Below are 24371 nucleotides of genomic sequence, written 5' to 3'. Positions count from 1 at the left end.
GCCGTTACGTGTCCATCACTGTGCACTGGGTTAATGTGGTGGATGCAGGGTCCACAGGGGACAGCGGCGGTGGGACAGTGCTGCCTAGCCACGGTATAGGAAACAGTTGGCTGTAGGCGTTCGACCCTCCTCCTCCTCCTCCAGAAGCGAAATGTAAGGACTTGGACTGCATATCGGTTCTCTGAAATCCTTGCCTTATGTCTGTCGCTCAGTTTCTGCTTCACCCTTAGTTTAGTTCATTTTTGTCCTCATCCAAGATGGAGTCACTAGCCTCACGGGGGCCATCTTATTTCCTGTGTTGATCTTTCCTGTTCCTGTCTGCTCTGTAAATAAGGATGCTCTGTATGATTATTCATTGCTTGAGTATACTTGTTTTTGGACTTGTTATCAAACTGGAAGGACTGCTAACCAGCTCGTCTCTTCGTTACCTTGGGATACCCCGCTTAGAATCATAGAATCATAGAATCGTAGAGTTGGAAGGGACCTCCTGGGCCATCTGGTCCAACCCCCTGCTCAAAGCAGGATTCGCTAAATCATCCCAGTCAGATGTCTGTCCAGCCTCTGTTTGAAGACTTCCATTGAAGGAGAACTCACCACTTCTCGTGGCAGCCTGTTCCACTCATTGATCACTCTAACTGTCAAAAAGTTTTTTCTAATATCTAATCTGTGTCTCTTCCCATTCAGTTTCATCCCATTGCTTCTAGTCTTTCCTTGTGCAAATGAGAATAAAGTTGATCCTTCTACAAAGTGACAGCCCTTTAGATATTTGTAGACAGCTATTAAGTCTCCTCTCAGTCTTCTCTTTTGCAAACTAAACATTCCCAAATCCTGCAACCTTTCCTCATAAGACAGGGTTTGCAGACCGGTCACCATTCTGGTCGCTCTTTTCTGAACTTGCTCCAGTTTGTTGATGTCTTTTTTAAAATGTGGTGCCCAAACTGGACACAATATTCCAGATGAGGTCTGACCAAAGAGGAGTAGAGGGAAATAATGACTTCACGTGATCTAGACTGTATGCTTCTGTTAATACATCCTAGAATTGCATTTGCCTTTTTTGCTGCTGCATCACACTGTTGACTCATATTCAGTCTGTGATCTATTAGTATACCCAAGTCTTTTTCACATGTGCTGTCACTTAGCCCTATTCCTCCCATTCTATATATGCTTTTTTCATTTTTATTGCCCAGATGTAGTACTTTGCATTTCTCCCTGTTAAAAACCATTCTGTTAGTTGCTGCCCACTTCTCCAGTTTATTTAAATCTTTTTGAATCCTCTCTCTCTCTCTTCTCTAGTATTAGCTATCCCTCCTAGCTTTGTGTCATCAGCAAATTTAATCAGTTTACCCTCAATTCCTTCATCTAAATCGTTGATAAAGATGTTGAACAATACAGGGCCCAGGACAGAGCCCTGTGGTACCCCACTTGAGACATTCTTCCAACTGGATGTGCAGCCATTTACGACCACTCTTTGGGTCCGATCACTAAGCCAGTTATGAATCCACCTAACAGCTGCCTTGTCCATTCCATACTTAGTCATTTTTTCAATAAGGATTGTATGAGAGACTTTGTCAAATGCTTTGCTGAAGTCAAGATATACTATATCTACAGCATTTCCTTGATCCACCCAATCAGTGATACCGTCATAGAAGGAAATTAAGTTAGTCTGACATGACTTATTAGTTAGAAACCCATGCTGACTCTGTTTAATCACTTCATTCTTATCCAGGTATCGACATACATGTTGTTTAATAATTTGTTCAAAGATCTTTCCTGGTATAGAAGTCAGACTCACCGGCCTATAGTTGCCTGGGTCCACCTTCTTCCCCTTTTTGAAGATAGGAACAACATTTGCTCTTCTCCAGTCTTCTGGCACTTCTCCTGTTCTCCAAGAATTTTCAAAGATTATGGAGAGGGGTTCAAAAATTTCTTCTGCTATCTCCTTCAGTACTCTGGGGTGTAATTCATCTGGACCTGGAGACTTGAATTCATTTAGGTTAGCTAAGTGTTTCCTCACTATCTTTCTGTTTATAGATATCCTGGATTCTTCTATTCCCTTAATAGGACAGTGAATAACAGTTGATGTTGCATTTCCTTTCTGAGAGAAAACAGATGCAAAATAGGAATTTAAAAGTTCAGCCTTCTCAACATCCTGTCTTACCATTTCATCATTTTCATCCTGTAAAAATCCTATAGCATCTTTGACTTTTCTTTTACTTTTGACATATCCCCAAAATCCTTTATTATTGCTTTTGACATCTCTTGCAAGCCTCAGTTCATTTTCAGCTTTAGATAATCTGATTTGTGCCCTGCAGGTTCTGCAGACAGCATTATATTCTTCTTTAGATATGCCTCCCTCTTTCCATTTTATAAACATTTTTTTCTTCCTTTTTAGCATGTGCTTAAGTTCTGTGTTCATCCATCCTGGTTTCCTTAAATGCTTCCTATTCTTCCCTCTTTTCGGAATTGTTAACAACTGTGCTTTGAGAATTTCATTTTTCAAGATTTCCCATCCTTCCTGGACATTTTTGTCTTTAAGGATATCCAGCCATTGGATCCCTCCAATTCTCTTTCTGAATCCCTTAAAATCTGCCTTTCTGAAATCTAACCTTGACGTCTGAGTCTTCACAGGTCTTCCACCTCTAGTTATCCAAAATTCTAAAATAGCATGGTCGCTACCTCCTAGGGTCCCAGCCACTTTTACCTCCTCAACCATTTCCTCCCTGTTTATAAGGATTAGATCCAAGGTAGCAGTTCCCCTTGTTTTCTCCCTTACCTTTTGGAAGATAAAGTTGTCAGCAAGAGAGGATAAGAATTTCCTTGACCTGTTAGTTTTGCCTGAGAGAGATTCCCAACAAATGTCTGGATAGTTGAAATCTCCCATGACAACTATGTCATATTTTTTGGAGAACTTGGCCATCTGATGCATAAAGAGTTCATCTATATCTTCGGCTTGCACAGGCGGCCTGTAGTAAATGCCTACAATGGTGTCCTTTCCATTGTTCTGTCCTTGTATTCTTACCCAAACAGTTTCCACTGAACTCCCAGTCTCTGAAGCTTCAATCTCTGTGCAGATATACGCGTTTCGAACATACAATGCGACACCCCCTCCTCGTTTATCAAGTCTGTTTCTTGCAAATAAGTTGTATCCTTCTAGTCTTGTATTCCAATCATGTGTATTGTCCCACCAAGTTTCAGTGATTCCAATTACATCATATTTCTTTTCCTGTGTTAGTAGTTCCAATTCTCCTTGTTTGTTGCCCATGCTTTGTGCATTAGTATAGAAACATTTTAGTTTGTGATTGGTTTCTCTTTCTCCAATATTTTTATTAATTAGATTCTTTCGTCTTTGTTCTTCCTTTCCACTTCTAATAGCAGAGTTCTCAATAGCATTTGTCAGGTGTATGGCTTTTTCTGGTCTTTTGCTTCCCTTCCCATGTTGTTCTAGTTTAAAGCTCTCCTTACAAGTGTAGCAAGGCGACTTCCAAATACATGCTTTCCAGTCTTCGTAAGGTGCACCCCATCTCTAGCAAGTAGTCCATCGTATAAGTAGTTCACTCCGTGATCCAGAAATCCAAATCGTTGCTGACGGCACCATCGACGTAGCCAGTTGTTCACCAGCAGAATCTTATTCCACCTCCTTGTTCCATGGCCATCCACTGGGAGGATGGAAGAGAAGACCACCGCTTGCCTTTGAATCTCTGTTTCATTGTAACGACTTGTTTCTTTGGATCAGCTCTGCACCCACCTCCACTTCAAGACTGTTTTTTGCTAGCAGACCTGGTCTTCTCTCTAGGTCTCTGGACCTGGCAACTTGATCTTCATACGTCTCCACGGTCTGTACGTTTGCTCACTGCATTATTATCTTCATCTGCTTGTACCCTGCTGTGTCTTATCTGTAAACCTGCTTGATTCTGATAAATACTACGGAACTGAAAACCTATGAGCTCAGGCCTCTTTTCTGATCCACGTCACCGACCTCCATTGCACGGAGTATATAAAGTTATAACACGAAAGCTCGCCCACAGAGCGCAGTCGCACGAGCACTCCACCCGCAGCTGCCAGTGTTGCACACGAGGTGTCCCATTATCGAACAGCTAGTGGTAGGCGTCAGCAGGCTGTGTTGAAGATGATGTGTTTGGGCGACAACAGAAACACCGCGGAGGTACTGGCCGACTACTTGCAGCGACAAACTGAGTCATGGCTGGGCAGTCTACATCTTGAGGCAGGCAAGGTAGTTAGTGATAACGGCCAGAATTTTGTGGCAGCCATAGCCCTTTCAAAACTCAGACACATACCTTGCCTGGCTCACACCTTGAACCTGCAGTGCTTCCTCAATAATTATCCGGAGTTATCACCCCTGCTCCATAAGGTGCGAAGACTGTGCTCGCACATCCGCCGGTCGCCCGTACACTCCAGTCATATGCAGAATCTGCAGTGATTGCTCCACCTTCCCAAGCACCACCTTATTATCGACGTTGCAACAAGGTGGAACTCCACCCTGCACATGGTTCAGAGGCTGTGCGAACAGAGGGAGGCTGTAATTCATTTGTGGGTGGATACACGGGCAGGCAGTTTGCAGGCAGACATGGAGTTGTCTGGTGTGCAGTGGTCGAAGCTGAAAGACCTCTGTAAAGTCCTATAGTGTTTTGAGGAATGCACACGGCTGGTAAGCGCAGACAACGCCATCATAAGCATGAGCATCCCACTTATGCGTCTGCTTATGCAAACTTTGACGCACATTAAGGAGCAGGCGTCTGCAGCCGAGGCGGAAGAGGAGGAGGGAAGCCTTGATGACAGTCAGCCATTGTCTACTCAGGGAAGTCTTGTGGAGGAAGAAGAGGAAGAGGAGGAGGAGGAGGAGGATGATGGGGATGATTATTTTGGGGAGGAGGATGCTTCTCAGGGGGCAAGAAAAAATGTTGGTGTGGCAAGGTCAGGTACAGGGTTTGTGCGTGATTGGAGGGATGTGGATTTGCCAGAAAGTGCTCCTCCACCCAGCACACACAGTGCATCATTGACACCTGGAACATTGGCCCACATGTCTGATTATGCCTTGCAGATCCTAAAAAGGGACCCCCCCGCATTGCCAAAATGATGAACGATGACGACTACTGGTTGGCCAGCATCCTGGATCCACACTATAAAGGCAAATTCCAAAACATCATGCCACAGGAGAACCTAGAGCTAATATTGGCTAACAAACAAGCAAACCTGGTAAACCGTTTGAGGCATACCCAGCACACAGCGGCGGTGACGTTTTTCCAACAAGCGTAGGGGGCAACATGAAACAGGTGTTTGTGGTGCACACAGCCAAAATGGCATTGGACACAGGGGTTTCATGACCATGCTGTGGACTGATTTTTCAAGTACTGCTCACACGACTGGTAATACTGCATCGATCGAAAGTGACAGGAGACAGCAGTTGTCAACTATGGTAAAAAACTACTTCTCCCATATCGATGTTCTCTCTCACCGGTCATTCCCCTTTGACTATTGGGCCAGTAAACTTGACACCTGGCCTGACCTGGCACAATATGCCTTACAGGAGCTCGCTTGCCCTACTGCTAGTGTGGTATCTGAACGAGTCTTCAGTGCTGCTGGATCAATCCTGACAGAAAAAAAGGACCCGTCTGTCGACCCAAAATGTTGATGATCTAACCTTCATTAAAATGAACCATGCATGGGTTTCAAAGGATTTTGTCCCACCCTCCCTTGCTGACACGTAGGTTGCCAGAAAAATGGCTTGCTTTTGTCCTCCTCTTCAGCGGACTTCTCCAATTACTCCATTTGCAGCTGCTGAATGTCCAACATCAACATATGCCAATTTTTCCACCTCTCTAACTGGGCTGCCTCCCCCCACAGGGCCGGGGTCACCACCTGGCGCACGCACCCGTGCGAGTGCCGTTGCCCTGGACAGCCGGCACTGGCACAAGGTTCCTCATAGCACAATCAAGTGTCTCTGATGGTGGGGGTGGGGTGCACACCCGCCGTCAGACACACCATCGTACTATGAGGGGCCCTGTGCCAGTGCCGTCGCCAACGAGTGGGCCTCCCCTGCTTGCTCGGGATCACAGCACTTGCAAAGTTGAAATACCTCTCCCTGCTCCACCGCCGTGACGTCTTCCGCATTTCCTGACAGTGACATTCTGGTCAGAGAGCGCGATGACATCACGTCTGTACGCCCTCTGCCTAAACAGTCCAAGTGCAGTGAGATGGAAGATGGGAACGATGAGGAGTCCAGACTAGTACAGGAATTCCCTAGCGAGGAGACTTATTTAATTGTTTTCAATGTTGGGACAGCTATTTTTCGAGAGCACTATACTCTGGAGAATGATATATGAGGCCCACCATACACTAGAGCATTCCAAAGGTTGACATCAGACACTGGAGCAGCATTTACAGGGCCCATTATGCACTGGAGCATTAGAAATGGGGCCCATTATATATGGAGCATTATTTGGGCCCATAACACAGTGGAGCTTCATCCATATACTGTAGCATTATGTGGAGCTCATCATATACTGTTTCAAACATTATATGGGACCAATGATTCTGCATGAAGAAATATATGGGCCTCATTACTCTGTATAGCGTGCTATGCGGTGGCCATAATACTGTATGGAGTAATATACTGTCTGTTTTTGGAGCTATTGGAGAATTTAAAATGGATATCAGTCATGAGATGTAAGAAGTGAAGTATTTTTCATTGTACTATACCGCTATTTCTCTGCCGTATCAGAGGATCATGAATTGTGGCATTTGTTAAAGGAGCCCACTGACACTCTTTGGCTCTGGGCCCACGAAAATCTGGAGCCAGCCCTACCTCCCACAACTTTAGCCAAATAACCCCCGGTTTTCAATGCCTAACTATTATTATAAAGTAAATTAAGGTTGACAAGCTTAAGTAATAAGAATTAATGTTTTTGGCATTAAAATAGGCACTGTAGGTGTGTTTCCTGTCCTCCACTCCCTGCCGACTTTTCTTCCCCATTGACTTGCATTGGGTTTCGTGTTTCAATCGGCCTTCGACTTTTTCACGGTAATCGGGCCGATTTCGTTCGACCCGACTTTTGAGAAAGTCGGGTTTCATGAAACCCGACTCGACCCGAAAAAAGGCAAAGTCGCTCATCTCTACGCAGAGGTATTCTTTGCAGCATGAGATGGTGCATTGTCATGCATGAAGATGATTTTGCTCCTGAAGGCACATTTCTGCTTTTTATACCATGGAAGAAAGTTGTCAGGCAAAAATTCTATATACTTTGCAGAGGTCATTTTCACACCTTCAGGAACCTTAAAGGGCCCTACCAGCGGTTTCCCCATGATTCCGGCCCAAAACATGACTCCTCCACCCCCTTGCTGACGTTGCAGCCTTGTTGGGACATGGTGGCCATCCACCAACCATTCACTACTCCATCCATCTGGACCATCCAGGGTTGCTCGACACTCTTCAGTAGACAAGACTGTTTGAAAATTAGTCTTCATGCTTGTCTGGGCCCACTGCAACCGTTTCTGCTTGTGAGCACTGTTTAGGGGTGGCCAATTAGTAGGTTTGTGCCCCACAGCAAGCCTTGGAAGGATCCTACACCTTGAGGTTCGAGGGGCTCCGGAGGCACATGCAGCTTCTAGCTTCTAATATCTGCGTACAGCACAGTTCCTGTGTTAGAGTGTGGACAGGGAGGTGTGGGAAAAAGAGCTGGAGATTGGAGCTATAGCAGAGCTCATCTCCAGGCTTAAGCACCAGAGACCGGACGCCTGAGTCCGAGGCTGTGTGGATGTTAAAGGTCCCACAGCAGAAACCGGAGAACAAGAGGTTGCAGATCCTCTGTTCCCAACTGAGACTCGACGACACAGTAGCAACGTGTGAGCCAGAGACGCCATTAAAGGCGGTTCATGAAGGAGGCAAAACAAATACGATTGAAAATGTAGGTTACGTATAGTGCTGCTTACCCATGATGGGAAGGACAGAATGAGCCCACCAACGCTGCCCTAACACATCCCCTTGAGAATGCTACATGCGAAAGGCGCATCGGGGCAGAGTTGGTGGGCTCATTTTACCTCAGTATTTGTAAGTCAAAACCAGGAGTAGGAGAAAAATGCAGAAGGACAGAATGAGTCCACCAACGCTGCCCTAACACATCACCTTGAGAAAGCTACACATGAAACGCGCGTCGGGGCAGAGTTGGTGGGCTCATTTTACCTCAGTATTTGTAAGTCAAAACCAGGAGTAGGTGAAAAATGCAGAAGTGATAAATTGTTTCTTTTATACTTTTCCTCTTATTGCTACACTTCTGATTATAAATACTAAGGTGAAATACTGACCAAATACTGACCATATGAATGTGGTCTTAGACCTCGTTCCCAATTGTTTATAAAAAATCAGTCCCATACTCATCCAGGAGAGTGGGACGATTTTTTTCTCACTTGTCATGCATATGCTGTCCATATACAATCAGTTTTTTTGCTCACTATCTATTAATCTTTTACAGGACCATTTACAGTTTCCTATGCTACAGAATTGTAATGTATCCGACAAAATCACATGCCATACCGATAGTCGGTATGGCATGTGATTTTTTTTCTCACACCCATCCGATATCGGAGTGAAATCAGTTTATTTCTTCAGCCCGATTTCAGCTGAGGAAAAATCGCAGATGACCACTGCCTCATTGTATAACATTGGTGCTAGTGCAATGCAATTTTATTATCGCAATGCACTTTGCATATTTAGACGCAAGTGTGAGTGAGGCCTTATAAAAAGAGAAAAAAAACCCTTTTTTTAACTCTACTGAATTTTTTAACCACCAAAAAAAAATGTAAAAAGGAAAATATACAAGTTTGTTATCGTTGTAACTATAGTAACCAGAAGACTTAAGTCATCATAAAAACAAAACCCAATAAAACAATAGAGAAATTGTTGGCTTTTTCTCCCACCATTTCACCCAACTTGGAAATTTTTTCAATTTTTCAGTAAATAATATGGTAGACTGAATTGTATCATTCAAAACTAAAACTCGTCCTGCAAAAAGTAGCCCTCACATGTTACATGACTATGTTACCAGAAAAATAATAATGCTATGGCACTTGGAAGTAGGGGAGGAAAGATGCAAGTGCAAAATTGAAAAATCGCCCAGTCCATTAGAGGGGTTATGGGAAATAAAGGCTTCAATGTGAAAGAGAATATTAGATTTTAACATTTCATTTATATTTTTTGTTTATCTGCATAGCAAAATTGTGCGTGACTTCTCATTGTAAACCTTGATTCATCTATTTACTCTCTACTTGAATTAATCAGGTAAATTTGAAGTGGCTCTATTACAGAAGGATTGAAGAGAGATGAATACCGTCTAAACATATTTGGAGGATACACATCAAAACTAAATTTTATCCTCTACGAGAGGCTCTTAGTAAGATTTTATCAGAGGAACTGGGAAATTATTATTTTTTTAATCAGAAATTCAATTATTTATTACAATGGTTGCGGATACTTGGCGGAGATGCTATAAATCTTCCATAGAGATTGGAGAAGTTAATAGCTGAAGTTGTAGAGATGTTTGTTGGAGAATCTAATGACTTGTGTGAGTCAATTTAGTTACAGTTGAAGTGCCGACAACCATTGTTTAACCCTTTCTTAGTATGGCCAATTTTTATTTGGGCTTTTTTTTATATTTTTCCTCCCTTTTTTCAAGAGTCTTTTCATTTTTTTTTTTTTGCGGGCGTTGTTGTTGGCATTTTAACCCCTTTCTGACGTTAGATGTACTACTCCGGGCCAATTTGACCATGGACGGAATAGTACATCATCGCAATCGACCATGAACACAGGGAATGCGTGGCCGGGTGTCAGCTGATTCTCACAGCTGACACCTGGCACTTGGTGCCGGGAGCGGTCACAGACCGTTCCCAGCACTTTAGCCCCTGAAATGCTGCGATCGAACACAATTACAGCTTTGTGGGAGCAGGTAGAGGGCTGACAGCCCCTCTGAATTTGGATCGAAGACCCCGTGGCATCCCAATCGCTGCAATGGAAACCCGATGTCGTCATGACACATCAGTACCTCAAGGATGGGCACCAAAAAAGAAACGTTACAGTAAGCGCTGTTCCCCGGCATCGGGTGTTGAACACGGCTCTCGTCATTCTCCTCTGCTCTGCCGGCGATCGGCGCGAGCAGGGGAGAATGATGAGAGTTACATTAAACCCCTTAATGACCGCCGATACGCCTTTTAACGTTGTCAGATAAGGGCACTTAAACCACAGCGGAGCTTTTTAACAGCACTGAGGTTTAAGGTTATAGCGCCCCCCCAGCGTCGGAATTTCTCTGGGGTCTCGGCTGCCGGGGGTAGCCTAGACCCAAGAGAACATGATTCTGATCGGTTTTTACCAACCCCAGTGCTGTGATCGCCGTTATTAACAGTATTACTGCGATCGCAAAGACAAAAGTCCGATTTTCCATTTAACACCTTACTGACATCAGACATACTATTATGCCGATGTTGGTATCCCCTGCTTTGATGTGGGCTCCGGTTTTGAGCCCACATCTTTTCTGGAACTTGTCAGCTGTTTTGAACAGCTAACATGTGCCCACAAATGTCATGGGTGGAATCGCGATCCACCCGTGACTATTAACTAGTTAAATGCCGCTGTCAAACACTCACCGGTGACCCATGTCACGTGGATATCTTCTGGTGGGCCATGCTATTGGAACCTGTGGTGGTTTTAGTATATACACCAAGGTCCCCAAACTCTGGTTAACACCTGGATGGTAATGGATTCCATAGCTGTGGTGGCCACTACATTTACCAGGTCTATTACTGCACATCTGCCTTCAATCGAATAGAAATGGGAGGAGTGAATCAATGATGGGAGTTCTTCTTCACTTTTTTTTATGTTGCTGCATTCTTCCGTCAAATATCTCTGGGCCATTTTGGCATTGTCGTTCTCTCCCGCTATTGCCGCAGCTTTTTGACTATTCCTGGTGCATTCTGGGAAGAGTCAAGAGTCGCTGCGGACCTGAAGATCTTTGGGTGTAGCTGAATCAAGCTGCTTGAAGGAAATCGTCAAACCAGGAATTAAATCTTTACGGTGATTCAACAGAAATTAGTTTTGTTCATCATGGAGGAGATTAACCATATGGTGTGCTACAAAGAATGATGTATGTTTGCAGACTTACCTAATGAAAATGAAAAGTTTATGTGCCAGAAATGCAAGCTTGTGACTCAGAAGAAAAGGTGCAAAGTCTTCTGGAGAGAATATAAAACCTGAAGCTCATCAAATAAGATGAGGATTTCCTTGACAGAGCAGAAGAATCTCTTCAGTATGTTGCAAGAGAAGAACTTTTTAGCGTTCCTGCTGAAGCTAATGACAGAGTAGAAATAACTATTCAAAATGTTTGAAGAGAAGTACCTTTCAATGTACCTGCAGAAAAAGAGAAATGAAAGCATGTGGGTGAGGAGATAGGAGGATGAGGAGGCAGTCAGCACCCATACTGCAGAAGAACTGCTACCAGGCTGCCTCGCAGGACAACTATAAACTATCAAATAAGTTCTTTGCCCACAAAGAACACTACAGTAAGAAAGCAGAAGAGTCTTGAAGGGAGAAAATGAATAGCTGTGGTGAAGAAGAAAAGGAGAGTGGTTGTCAAGTGGGATTCCCTACTGAGAGGAACAGAAGCCGCTATCTGCTGACCAGAAGTTATTTCAGGAGAAGTGTGCTGCTTTCCATGTACCCAAATTAAAGATGTGTCTGATACAGAGTAAAGACTCTTCAGTGCTACTGACGACTACACATGTCTAGTAATACAGTTACGAACAAATGGCACAGCAAAAAAGGACCTGGAAATTATGTGAAGAGTAGAGTTGAGCGACTTTTGCTTTTTTAGGGTCGCGATTCGTTTCGTGAAACCCGACTTTTCCAAAAGTCGGGTCGAGCAAGATCGTCCGATTATAGGGAAAAGTCGGGGTCGTCCCGAAACACGAAACCCAATGTAAGTCAATGGGGAATAAAAGTCGGCAGTGAGAGGAGGACAGGAAACACACCTACAGTGCCCATTTGAATGCCAAAAGCATCAATTCTTCTTACTTAAGCTTGTCAACCTTAATTAACTTCATAATACAAGTTACGCACTGGCTAAATTTGTGGGGGGGGAGGGCTGGCTGCAGGTTTTCATGTGCCCTGGGCGAAAGAGCGCCCCTTTAACACATACCACAACTCATCATGCTCCGATATGGCAGAGAAATAGCGGTATAGTACAATGAAAAATACCTCACTTTTTACATCTCATGACGAGGCCCATCTATTTCTCCATACAAAATCATTGGTCCCATATAATGTTTGAAACAGTATATGATGAGCTCCACATAATGCTACAGTATATGTTGGTCCCCATGGATGAAGCTCCACTGTCTTATGGGCCCAAATAATGCTCCAAACATAATGGGCCCCATTTCTAATGCTCTAGTGTATAATGGGCCCTGTAAATGCTGCTCCAGTGTCTGATGTCCACCTTTGGAATGTTCCAGTGTATGGTGGGCCCCATCTATCATTCTCCAGAGTATAGTGCTCCCCAAAAATTGCTGTCCCAACATAGAAAACAATCAAATAAGTCTCCTCGCTAGGGAATCCCTGTACTTGTCTGGACAGGTGCTGTAGCTTGCTTAACAGCTCGCCAGCCGTTCTCACGCCCAGTATGGATTGCACGTGATTGCACAAAGGTTAGAAAGGGTACCGTATCCCTGGATAACATGTATGGATAGCGTACACATTCAAAATATATGTCTATACAGCATGAGGCAGGCTCAGACGGTGTTAGGCCCAGTATGGATTGCACGTCATTGCACAAAGGTTAGAAGGGGTACCGTATCCCCGGATAACATGTATGGATAGCGTACACATTCAAAATATATGTCTATACAGCATGAGGCAGGCTCAGACGGTGTTAGGCCCAGTATGGATTGCACGTCATTGCACAAAGGTTAGAAGGGGTACCGTATCCCCGGATAACATGTATGGATAGCGTACACATTCAAAATATATGTCTATACAGCATGAGGCAGGCTCAGACGGTGTTAGGCCCAGTATGGATTGCACGTCATTGCACAAAGGTTAGAAAGGGTACCGTATCCCCGGATAACATGTATGGATAGCGTACACATTCAAAATATATGTCTATACAGCATGAGGCAGGCTCAGACGGTGTTAGGCCCAGTATGGATTGCACGTCATTGCACAAAGGTTAGAAGGGGTACCGTATCCCCGGATAACATGTATGGATAGCGTACACATTCAAAATATATGTCTATACAGCATGAGGCAGGCTCAGACGGTGATAGGCCCAGTATGGATTGCACGTCATTGCACAAAGGTTAGAAGGGGTACCGTATCCCCGGATAACATATATGGATAGCGTACACATTCAAAATATATGTCTATACAGCATGAGGCAGGCTCAGACGGTGTTAGGCCCAGTATGGATTTCACATGATTGCACAAAGGTTAGAAAGGGTACCGTATCCCTGGATAACATGTATGGATAGCGTACACATTCAAAATATATGTCTACACAGCATGAGGCAGGCTCAGACGGTGTTAGGCCCAGTATGGATTGCACGTCATTGCACAAAGGTTAGAAAGGGTACTGTATCCCTGGATAACATGTATGGATAGCGTACACATTCAAAATATATGTCTATACAGCATGAGGCAGGCTCAGACGGTGTTAGGCCCAGTATGGATTGCACGTCATTGCACAAAGGTTAGAAGGGGTACCGTATCCCCGGATAACATGTATGGATAGCGTACACATTCAAAATATATGTCTATACAGCATGAGGCAGGCTCAGACGGTGTTAGGCCCTGTATGGATTGCACGTCATTGCACAAAGGTTAGAAGGGGTACCGTATCCCCGGATAACATGTATGGATAGCGTACACATTCAAAATATATGTCTATACAGCATGAGGCAGGCTCAGACGGTGTTAGGCCCAGTATGGATTGCACGTCATTGCACAAAGGTTAGAAGGGGTACCGTATCCCCGGATAACATGTATGGATAGCGTACACATTCAAAATAAATGTCTATACAGCATGAGGCAGGCTCAGACGGTGTTAGGCCCAGTATGGATTGCACGTCATTGCACAAAGGTTAGAAAGGGTACCGTATCCCTGGATAACATGTATGGATAGCGTACACATTCAAAATATATGTCTATACAGCATGAGGCAGGCTCAGACGGTGTTAGGCCCAGTATGGATTGCACGTTATTGCACAAAGGTTAGAAGGGGTACCGTATCCCCGGATAACATGTATGGATAGCGTACACATTCAAAATATATGTCTATACAGCATGAGGCAGGCTCAGACGGTGTTAGGCCCAGTATGGATTGCACGTCATTGCACAAAGTTTAGAAGGGGTAACGTATCCCCGGATAACATGTATGGATAGCGTACACATTCAAAATATATGTCTATACATCAGGAGGCAGGCTCAGACGGTGTCAGGCACAGTATGGATTTGACGGCCCAGATTACACAGTGGAGGAGCGGGGAGAGGTAAAGATTGCAAATGCTGGGGCCCTGGCCAAGCAAGGGGGGCCCACTCGTGGGCGTCGGTACTGGCACTGGGCCCCTCATAGTACAGCGGTGTGTCTGACGGCGGGTGTGCACCACCACCGTCAGAGACACTTGATTGCACTATGAGGTACCCTGTGCCAGTGCCCGCGCCCAAGAGTCGGCCTACCCACCTGTCCAGGGCAACGGCACTCGCACGGTGTCGTGCGCTAGGTGGTGACCCCGGCCATGGGGGGGGGGAGGCAGCACAGTTAGGGAGTTTTAGAAAGTGGCATATGTTGATGTTGGACATTCAACTGATGCAAAAGGCGAAATAGGTGAAGTACCAGGAGGAGGTGGACCAAAGCAAGCCATTTTTCTGTCACCCTATGTGTCATCAGGGGAAGGTGGGACAAAATCCTTGGAAACCCATGCGTGGTTCATTTTAATGAAGGTTAGATCATCCACATTTTGGGTTGACAGACGGGTCCTTTTTTCTGTCAGGATTGATCCAGCTGCAGTGAAGACTCTTTCCGATAGCACACTTGCAGCTGGGCAAGCGAGCTCCTGTAAGGCATATTGGGCCAATTCAGGCCAGGTGTCCAGTTTAGCGGCCCAATAGTCAAAGGGGAATGACCTGTGTGGGAGAACATCGATATGGGAGGAAAAGTAGTTTGTAACCATAGTTGACAACTGCTGTCTCCTGTCACTTTCCATCGATGCAGTATTACCAGTTGTGTGAGCGGTATTTGAAAAATCAGTCCACAACATTGTCATGAAACCCCTGTCTCCAACGCCACTTCTGCTGTGTGCACCACGAACACCTCTGCCAAGCTGCCCCCGGCCCGTACGGCTCGTGTGAGAACCATCACCGCTGCTGTGTGCTGGGAATGCCTCAAGCAACCGATTTACCAGAGTTGCTTGTTTATTAGCCAATATTAGGTCAAGGTTCTCCTGTGGCATGATGTTTTGTAATTTGCCTTTATAGCGTGGATCCAGGATGCTGGCCAACCAGTAGTCGTCATCGTTCATCATTTTGGCAATGCGGGGGTCCCTTTTTAGGATCCGCAAGGCATAATCTGACATGTGGGCCAATGTTCCCGGTGTGAATGATGCACTGCGAGTGCTGGGTGGAGGAGCACTTTCTGGCAAATCCACATCCCTCCAGTCACGCACAAACCCTGTACCAGACCTTGCCACGCCAACATTTTCACTTGCCCCACGAGATGCATCCTCCTCCCCTAAGTAATCATCCCCATCATCCTCCTCCTCCTCTTCTTCCTCCACCTCGTCCAGGAGAGGTCCCTGAGCAGACAATGGCTGAATGTCATCAAGGATTCCCTCCTCCTCTTCCTCCTCATCAACATTGGCTGCAGGCGCCTGCTCCTTAAGGTGTGTCAAAGTTTGCATGAGCAGATGCATAAGTGGAATGCTCATGCTTAGGATGGCGTCGTCTGCGCTTACCAGCCGTGTGCATTCCACAAAACACTGAAGGACTTTACAAAGGTCTTTCAGCTTCGACCACTGCACGCCTGTCAACTCCATGTCTGCTCTCAAAGTGCCTGGCCGTGTATCCGCCCACAAATGCATTATGGCCTGCCTCTGCTCGCACAGCCGCTCCACCATGTGCAGGGTGGAGTTCCACCTTGTTGCAATGTCGATAATGAGGCGGTGGTTGGGAAGGTGGAGCAATCGCTGCAGCTTCTGCATACGAACGGAGTGTACAGGCGACCGGCGGATGTGCGCGCACAGTCTTCGCACCTTCTGGAGCAGGGCTGTTAACTCCGGATAATTTTTGAGGAAGCACTGCACCACCAGGTTCAAGGTGTGAGCCAAGCAAGGTATGTGGCTGAGTTTTGAAAGGGCTATGGCTGCCACAAAATTACGGCCGTTATCACTAACCACCTTGCCTGCCTCAAGATGTACACTGCCCAGCCATGACTCAGTTTGTCGCTTCAAGTACTCGGCCAGCACCTCGGCGGTGTGTCTGTCGCCCAAACACATCATCTGCAACACAGCCTGCTGTCGCTTTCCACTAGCTGCTCGATAGGGGGACACATCGTGTGCAACAGTGGCAGCTGCAGATGGAGTGCTCGTACGACTGCGCTCTGTGGACGAGCTGTCGCTTCTGGAGGAGGAGGAGGAGGAGGAGGGTCGAACGCCTACAGCCCACTGTTTCCTAGACCGTGGGCTAGGCAGCACTGTCCCACCACCGCTGTCCCCTGTGGACCCTGCATCCACCACATTAACCCAGTGCGCAGTGATGGACACGTAACGGCCCTGGCCATGCCGACTGGACCATGCATCAGTTGTGAGGTGCACCTTTCCGCTCACTGACTGCTTGAGTGCATGGACAATGCGGTCTTTCACATGATGGTGGAGGGCTGGGATGGCTTTGCGAGAGAAGAAGTGGCGACTGGGTAGGTCATAGCGTGGTACTGCATAGGCCATGAGTTCGCGGAAAGCTGTGCTTTCCACCAACCGAAAGGGCATCATCTCAAACAAGATTAGTTTGGCAATGTGGATGTTCAAAGCCAGTGTATGCGGATGAGAGGATGAGTACTTTCTTGTCCTACTTAGAGTCTCTGGTAGGGTGAGCTGGATTTGAGAGCGGCATATGGTGGAACTAGCGGTGGACATGGCGGACTGAGAGACGGTTGGTGATGGTGTTGGTGGTGTTGCTGATGACCTAGATTCAGTCTTTCGTAGCAATAACATTGTGATTCCATGACTGCTGTGGCCTTGCAACGACACCTCAACATTTGCTGCTGTGCTAACCGGTGTGCTTACAGTGGGGGAAACAATGTAGCGTTGCTGACTACCTTCGTTGTGATCAGTTGCACATGTGGCACTTGAGGTTTGGTGTTGTGTCCACGCTTGCAAGTGCATGCTGGTTAAATGTCTAAGCATGTAACTGGTATTCAAATTTTTCAGATTTTTCCCTCGGCTAAAGGTCTTTGCGCACTTCTTACAGATAACCTTGGCCTGATCATGAGGATTTTGTTCAAAAAACTGCCACACTGCACTCTTCCTACTTTGGCAGACATTTTGCGGCCTAGCACGCTGTGATCTTTTGACCCTCTGGACAAGCTGTCCAGCAACTCTTTTGATGTTTGGAACCTGTCTTTGGAGTGCTCCGGGCCTGCCAGATAACAGCTGTTGCGATGTCGATGTCTGCTGTGGATGCTCCTCATCTGAGCTATTGGAAGCAGCACCCTCTTCCCCCAATGGATGCCAATCTGGGTCAACAACTGGGTCATCCATCACCTCCTCTTCTATGTCATGTGCACCTTTCTCTGTGTCACCGTGTATGGTGGTATAGTGTGCGGGAAGGGGCACCTGAGTCTCATCAGGGTCAAAATCTGGCTCTGTACACTGCGAGGACAATGTAGTACTCTGAGTGAATGTACCAGCAGAATCATCCATCAGCGGCTGTGCATCAGTGCACTCCATGTCAGATTCATCTTGGCCTGGGTAATTCACCATTTGACTTGATAATCCAGGCATGGTATGTGAAAACAGCTCCATGGAGTAATCAGTAGTATGGCCTGCGTCATCCTTCAATCTTGGTTGGGGTGAAGGACACAAGGAAAGGTGTGGTTCATGAACATGAGCCTCCAATGACGACTCAGTGCTTTTACTTTTTACAACTGAAGAAGAGGAGGCGATAGAGCTGGAGGCTGAGTCAGCAATGTAAGACAAAACTTTTTCCTGATGCTCTGCCTTTAAAAGCGGTTTGCCAACTCCTAGAAAACTAAGCGTTCGAGGCCTTATGTAGACAGACGATGACGCAGGGTCAGCACCTCCTGCATTTGGTCCTATTTTGCTCTTGCCACTACCATCAGATCCACCACCAACACCATCATTACCAGCTGCCAACCCCCGCCCAATTCCACGGCCTCTTCCACCAGCCTTTCTCATTTTTGGTAGAAATGTAGACAAAATCCAACAAACTATATAGTAATGTAAAACAAGGTACAAGGTGTCTATAGGACAGGGGAGTTTTAGAATTTCTGCACACACTTGTGGACAGTGGACACTTGTGGACTGTGTGCGGCCCACTGATATCTGAGCGCTATGTGACACGCTCGATGGCACAGCTGCCTGTGACCAAAGTGACGAGAGGATAATGGAGATTTTGAATCTCTGCGTACACTTGTGGACAGTGGACACTTGTGGATTGTGTGCGGCCCACTGATATCTGAGCGCTATGTGACACGCTCGATGGCACAGCTGCCTGTGACCAAAGTGACGAGAGGATAATGGAGATTTTGAATCTCTGCGTACACTTTTGGACACTGGACACTTGTGGATTGTGTGCGGCCCACTGATATCTGAGCGCTATGTGACACGCTCGATGGCACAGCTGCCTGTGACCAAAGTGACGAGAGGATAATGGAGATTTTGAATCTCTGCGTACACTTTTGGACACTGGACACTTGTGGATTGTGTGCGGCCCACTGATATCTGAGCGCTATGTGACACGCTCGATGGCACAGCTGCCTGTGACCAAAGTGACGAGAGGATAATGGAGATTTTGAATCTCTGCGTACACTTGTGGACAGTGGACACTTGTGGATTGTGTGCGGCCCACTGATATCTGAGCGCTATGTGACACGCTCGATGGCACAGCTGCCTGTGACCAAAGTGACGAGAGGATAATGGAGATTTTGAATCTCTGCGTACACTTGTGGACAGTGGACACTTGTGGATTGTGTGCGGCCCACTGATATCTGAGCGCTATGTGACACGCTCGATGGCACAGCTGCCTGTGACCAAAGTGACGAGAGGATAATGGAGATTTTGAATCTCTGCGTACACGTTTGGACACTGGACACTTGTGGATTGTGTGCGGCCCACTGATATCTGAGCGCTATGTGACACGCTCGATGGCACAGCTGCCTGTGACCAAAGTGACGAGAGGATAATGGAGATTTTGAATCTCTGCATACACTTGTGGACAGTGGACACTTGTGGATTGTGTGCGGCCCACTGATATCTGAGCGCTATGTGACACGCTCGATGGCACAGCTGCCTGTGACCAAAGTGACGAGAGGATAATGGAGATTTTGAATCTCTGCGTACACTTGTGGACAGTGGACACTTGTGGATTGTGTGCGGCCCACTGATATCTGAGCGCTATGTGACACGCTCAATGGCACAGCTGCCTGTGACCAAAGTGACGAGAGGATAATGGAGATTTTGAATCTCTGCGTACACTTTTGGACACCGGACACTTGTGGATTGTGTGCGGCCCACTGATATCTGAGCGCTATGTGACACGCTCGATGGCACAGCTGCCTGTGACCAAAGTGACGAGAGGATAATGGAGATTTTGAATCTCTGCGTACACTTTTGGACACTGGACACTTGTGGATTGTGTGCGGCCCACTGATATCTGAGCGCTATGTGACACGCTCGATGGCACAGCTGCCTGTGACCAAAGTGACGAGAGGATAAGGGAGATTGGATTGCTTTTAAAAAAGCAGTTTGCGGAGCAGTGGGTAAACAGCAATGCCAGCGTGTCAGGAAGCCTTAGAAGGCAGCCCAACAACCAACACCACTGATACACCACAATATAGCCTCCCCTTGCACTGCACACACAGTGACTTGTGTGTTGTGCAGGCCAAATCGCTAGCAGCAGAAGCAGTTTTTTTGTCTTCTTCCCTGCCTAACGCTCTCCCTACAGAATCAGCAGCAACCTCTCCCTATACTAAGATTGGCAGAAGTAAGATGGCGGTCGGCGTGCACGCCCTTTTATACCCCCTGTGACGCCCACCAAAGCAAGCCAATCACTTGCATGCCCTTCTGAAAGATGGTGGTGACCCGTGCCTATGTCATCACGTTGCCCACAGTGTCCGTGGATCCTGATTGGCTGAAAAAGAGCGCAAAACAAACTTTTGAAACGCGACTTTGGCGCGTAAGTCGCCGACCTCGTGGCCGACCTCATCCTAGGGTCGGGTTTCGTTTCATGAAACCCGACTTTGCTAAAAGTCGGCGACTTTTGAATTTTTTCGACCCGTTTCGCTCAACTCTAGTGAAGAGACTTTGAAGACCTAGACAGGAAAGTGAAGGAACTGAGAGCACAGGTCGTCTTCTCATCCATCCTCCCAGTGGATGCACATGGACCAGGGAGATTGAACAGAATTCTACACGTGTGTAAATGTCATCCAGGGCCGTCGACATGACCGAGGACACCGAGGTACCTGAGCCCTGGCCTCCCTTCACAGACACACTACTTTCTCTTGTAGTTCACTTGCCTCTAAATTCTGGGAGCTTAAAGGGGTACAACCTTCAACCCCTTACATTCTCCCTTCCTTTTACCATAGTCACCCCTGACAATTTTAACAACAAAAAATAAAACTTTACTGTATTACAGCAAATACTCCACACAGGGAGAAAACATATATATATATATATACTTTAGCTCAACCTGAGCCGTATCATTAGGCGTCTGTTCAGACAGTTCACAGGCGGTGTCCATTAAGTCACCAAATTACCCTCCTTGTTGTGTCTGTAGCACCTGAGGGTGTTCCCCCTTCCTTTGAGGGAGCACCAACTTCAGCCGGTATTTACAAGAAGGTACGTGGTGATAGTCCGACCATGGGTACCAGCTTTCGACAAATTCAGTCCTGTAGTAACATCCGGTAGTTTACTCTCATTTTCAAAATCTTCAACCCACACTCCTCAGGTCACAATTTTCACAATTGAATCATCATCAGCATTTTCTTCTTTCTCTTCTTCTGAGGTTCCTCCACAGTGAAAGGTGTCAGCATCCTGCTGACTACGCCAATTGTGAAGGTCGGCCAGGGCCGTAGTCATGGCCGAAGACACCGGTGCACCTGAGCACTGGCCTGAGGCTTCCCTTCACAGGCACACTACATTTCTCTTATAGTTCACTTGCCTCTACATTCCTGGCGCTGATGAGGTCCACCCTCCTTTTCATGGTGTCGCCTTTGGCCTTGGATGAATGATCAGAGACACAGCCGAAGTATATTTCAAAATACAAAACTTTACCCTCAGAACTTCGCAGTACATCCAGATCCAGTATAGCATTTACAGCAGTATTCACATCACACAACACTTCTTCCTCCCTTCCTTACTTGCTCTGTTACATGGCTCGAGATCAGGTCGTACCATTCTGTACGTTTCCTCTGTATTCTCCCTGTGCAGCCTGGCTCCCTTTGAGAGTTCCCCCAGCCATTTCGCCCTGACCATGAGGGCGTCTGCCCATGCTAGAAACTGCCACATGATGAGTAAACCGCCCGTCTGCCCTGCCGCGTACTCCAATGTAGTTTATTTTCTAGAAACGTCTGTAGCTATAACTATGCTACTTGCACTTCAGGTGTAACTTTACTGATCCTTGCTCTGGCTGTAGTGATGCTGCTCCCCATGTTCTGGATGACTGGGCTCTCACTTTTAGATAAAATTGTGGGTTATCTAACTTGCCCGGGTCAGGGGTCACCCACGCTTTATGGGCGTCCTCGCCCTCACTGTCCCTAACCAGGAAGCTCCTTTCCCTTAAACTAAGTGACCCCTCCTATATTAACTATTTACATTCTCACTATACCCCCTACTGTCCTATATACACCTCAGTGCCCCATTAACAATATTACATTAAATAACCTGGTATACACATACTAGACACAGCATAATAACAAAATTATGTAACAACGAAATATACATGTATATATACATACATTAGCAACATTCCCTGGTGAAAATAAAAAATTGAGGCTAAAATAACAATTTTGTGAAAAAAATGTGTTTTTTAATTTTCACAGCTTTACATTATAAAATTCTGTGAATCCACTGAGGTTTCAAGGTGCTCACCACAAATCTAGATAAAGTCTTTGAGGGTTCTAGTTTCCAAAATGGGGTCATTTGTGGGGGGTTTCTACTGTTTAGGCACCTCAGGGGCTCTCCAAACGCAACATGGCATCGGCTACTGATTCAAGCCAATTTTGTATTCCAAAAGTTAAGTGGAGCTCCTTCCCTTCCAAGCACTGCCGTGTGCCCAAACAATAGTTTTCCTCCACATATGTGGTATTGGCGTACTCAGGAGAAATCGTACAACAAATTTTATGGTAGATTTTCTACTGTTACCCTTGTGAAAATGGAAAATATGGCTCTAAAGTAACATTTTTGTGGGAAAAAGTTAAATGTTCATTTTTTTCTTCCAAATAGCATTAATTCTTGTGAAGCACCTGAAGGGTTAATAAACTTACTGAATGTGGTTTTGAGCACCTTGAGAGGTGCAGTTTTTAGAATTGTGTCAAATTTGGGTATTTTATGTCATATGGGTCCCTCAAAGTCACTTCAAATGTGATGTGGTCCCTAAAAAAAATGGTTTTGTAAATTTTATGGAAAAATGAGAAATTGCTGATCAACTTTTAACCCCTATAACTTTATAACAAAAAAATTATGTTTCAAAAATTGTGATGATGTAAAGTAGACATGTGGGAAATGTTATTTATTAACTATTTTGTGTGACATCTCTCTGGTTTAAGGGCATAAAGATTAAAAGTTTGAAGATTGTGACATTTTCAAAAGTTTCACCAAGTTTCCAATATTTTCAGAAATAAATGCAAGACGTATTGAACAAATTTTACCACTACTATGAAGTACAATATGTCACAAGAAAACAATCAGTGGGATGTGTTGAAGCATTGCAGAGTTATAACCTCATAAAGTGACAGTGGTCAGAATGATAAAAATTGGCCATGTCACGAAGTCAAAAACAGGCTGTGGCGGGAAAGGTTTAAGAGAGGCAAAGAGTCTAGATCACGTGAAGTAATTATCCCTCTCTTCTCCTCCTTGGTCAGGCCTCATCTGGAATACTGTGTCCAGGACTGGGCACCACATTTGAAAAAAGACATTGAAAAACTAGAGCAACTTCAGAGAAGAGCTACCGGGATGGTTAGCGAACTGCAAGGTATGTCCTATGAGGAACGGTTAAAGGATCTAGGAATGTTTGCAGGGGTGTGAAAAAGTGTTTGCCCCTTCCTGATTTCTTATTTTTTGCATGTTTTGTTACGCTTAAATGTTTCCAATCACCAAACAAATTTTAAATATTAGACAAAGACAACACCAGTGAACACAAAATGCAGTTATTAAATGAAAGTCTTTATTATTAAGGGAAAAAGAAATCCAAACCTTCAAGGCCCTATATGAAAAAGTGAAGTAGATATGCCTCTATCTTTCCATTTGATAAACATTTCTTTCTTCTTTTTTAATATGTGTTTAAGATCTGTGTTCATCCATCTGTGTTTCCTTAAATGCTTCCTATTCTTCCATCTTCCATCTTTTAGGGATTGTTAATGATTGTGCTTTGAGAATCTCATTTTTAAAAATTTCCTATCCTACCTGGACATTTCTGACCTTAAGGACATTCTGCCACTGGATCCCTCGTATCCTCTTTCTGAGTCCCTTAAATTCTGCTTTTCTGAAATCCAACCTTGAAGTCTGACTCTTCACAGGTCTTCCTTCTCTGTTTATCTACAGTAAATTTCTATGATAGCATGAGCACTGTCTCCTAGTGTCCCAGCCACCCTACCTCCTCAACTATTTCCTCCCTGTTTGTAAGGAATAGATCCATGGTGGTATGGTACTTTTACCTGAGAATGATTCCCAACAAATGTCTGTATAGTTGAAATCTCCCATCATATTTTTGTTGATAACTTGTCCATCTGATGCATAAAGAGTTCATCCACACCTTCTGCTTGCCCAGGTGGCCTATAGTAAACACCTACAATGGTGTCCTTTCCGTTGTTCTCTACTTGTATTCTTACCCAGTTTCCAAAGAACTCCCAGTCTGTGAAGCTTCAATC

The 24371-nt window shown here is 45.5% G+C and overlaps 1 long non-coding RNA gene across 1 annotated transcript in view; it reads left to right on the top strand.

Annotated features, from left to right (window-relative positions):
* The window catches only part of LOC141096608 (uncharacterized), a 197514-nt gene that overhangs the window by 94292 nt on the left and 78851 nt on the right, over nt 1–24371 (top strand). The window contains exon 3 of the long non-coding RNA XR_012233720.1: nt 23367–23476. This is a non-coding gene — a long non-coding RNA (uncharacterized lncRNA). The remainder of the gene's footprint in view (nt 1–23366; nt 23477–24371) is intronic.

Source organism: Dendrobates tinctorius, unplaced genomic scaffold, assembly GCF_039654945.1.
Source record: "Dendrobates tinctorius isolate UK_male_01 unplaced genomic scaffold, ASM3965494v1 ptg000075l, whole genome shotgun sequence".
NCBI lineage: Eukaryota > Metazoa > Chordata > Amphibia > Anura > Dendrobatidae > Dendrobates > Dendrobates tinctorius.
Note: the sequence above shows the minus strand (reverse complement) of the source record. Positions and strands in the feature narration are given on the sequence as shown.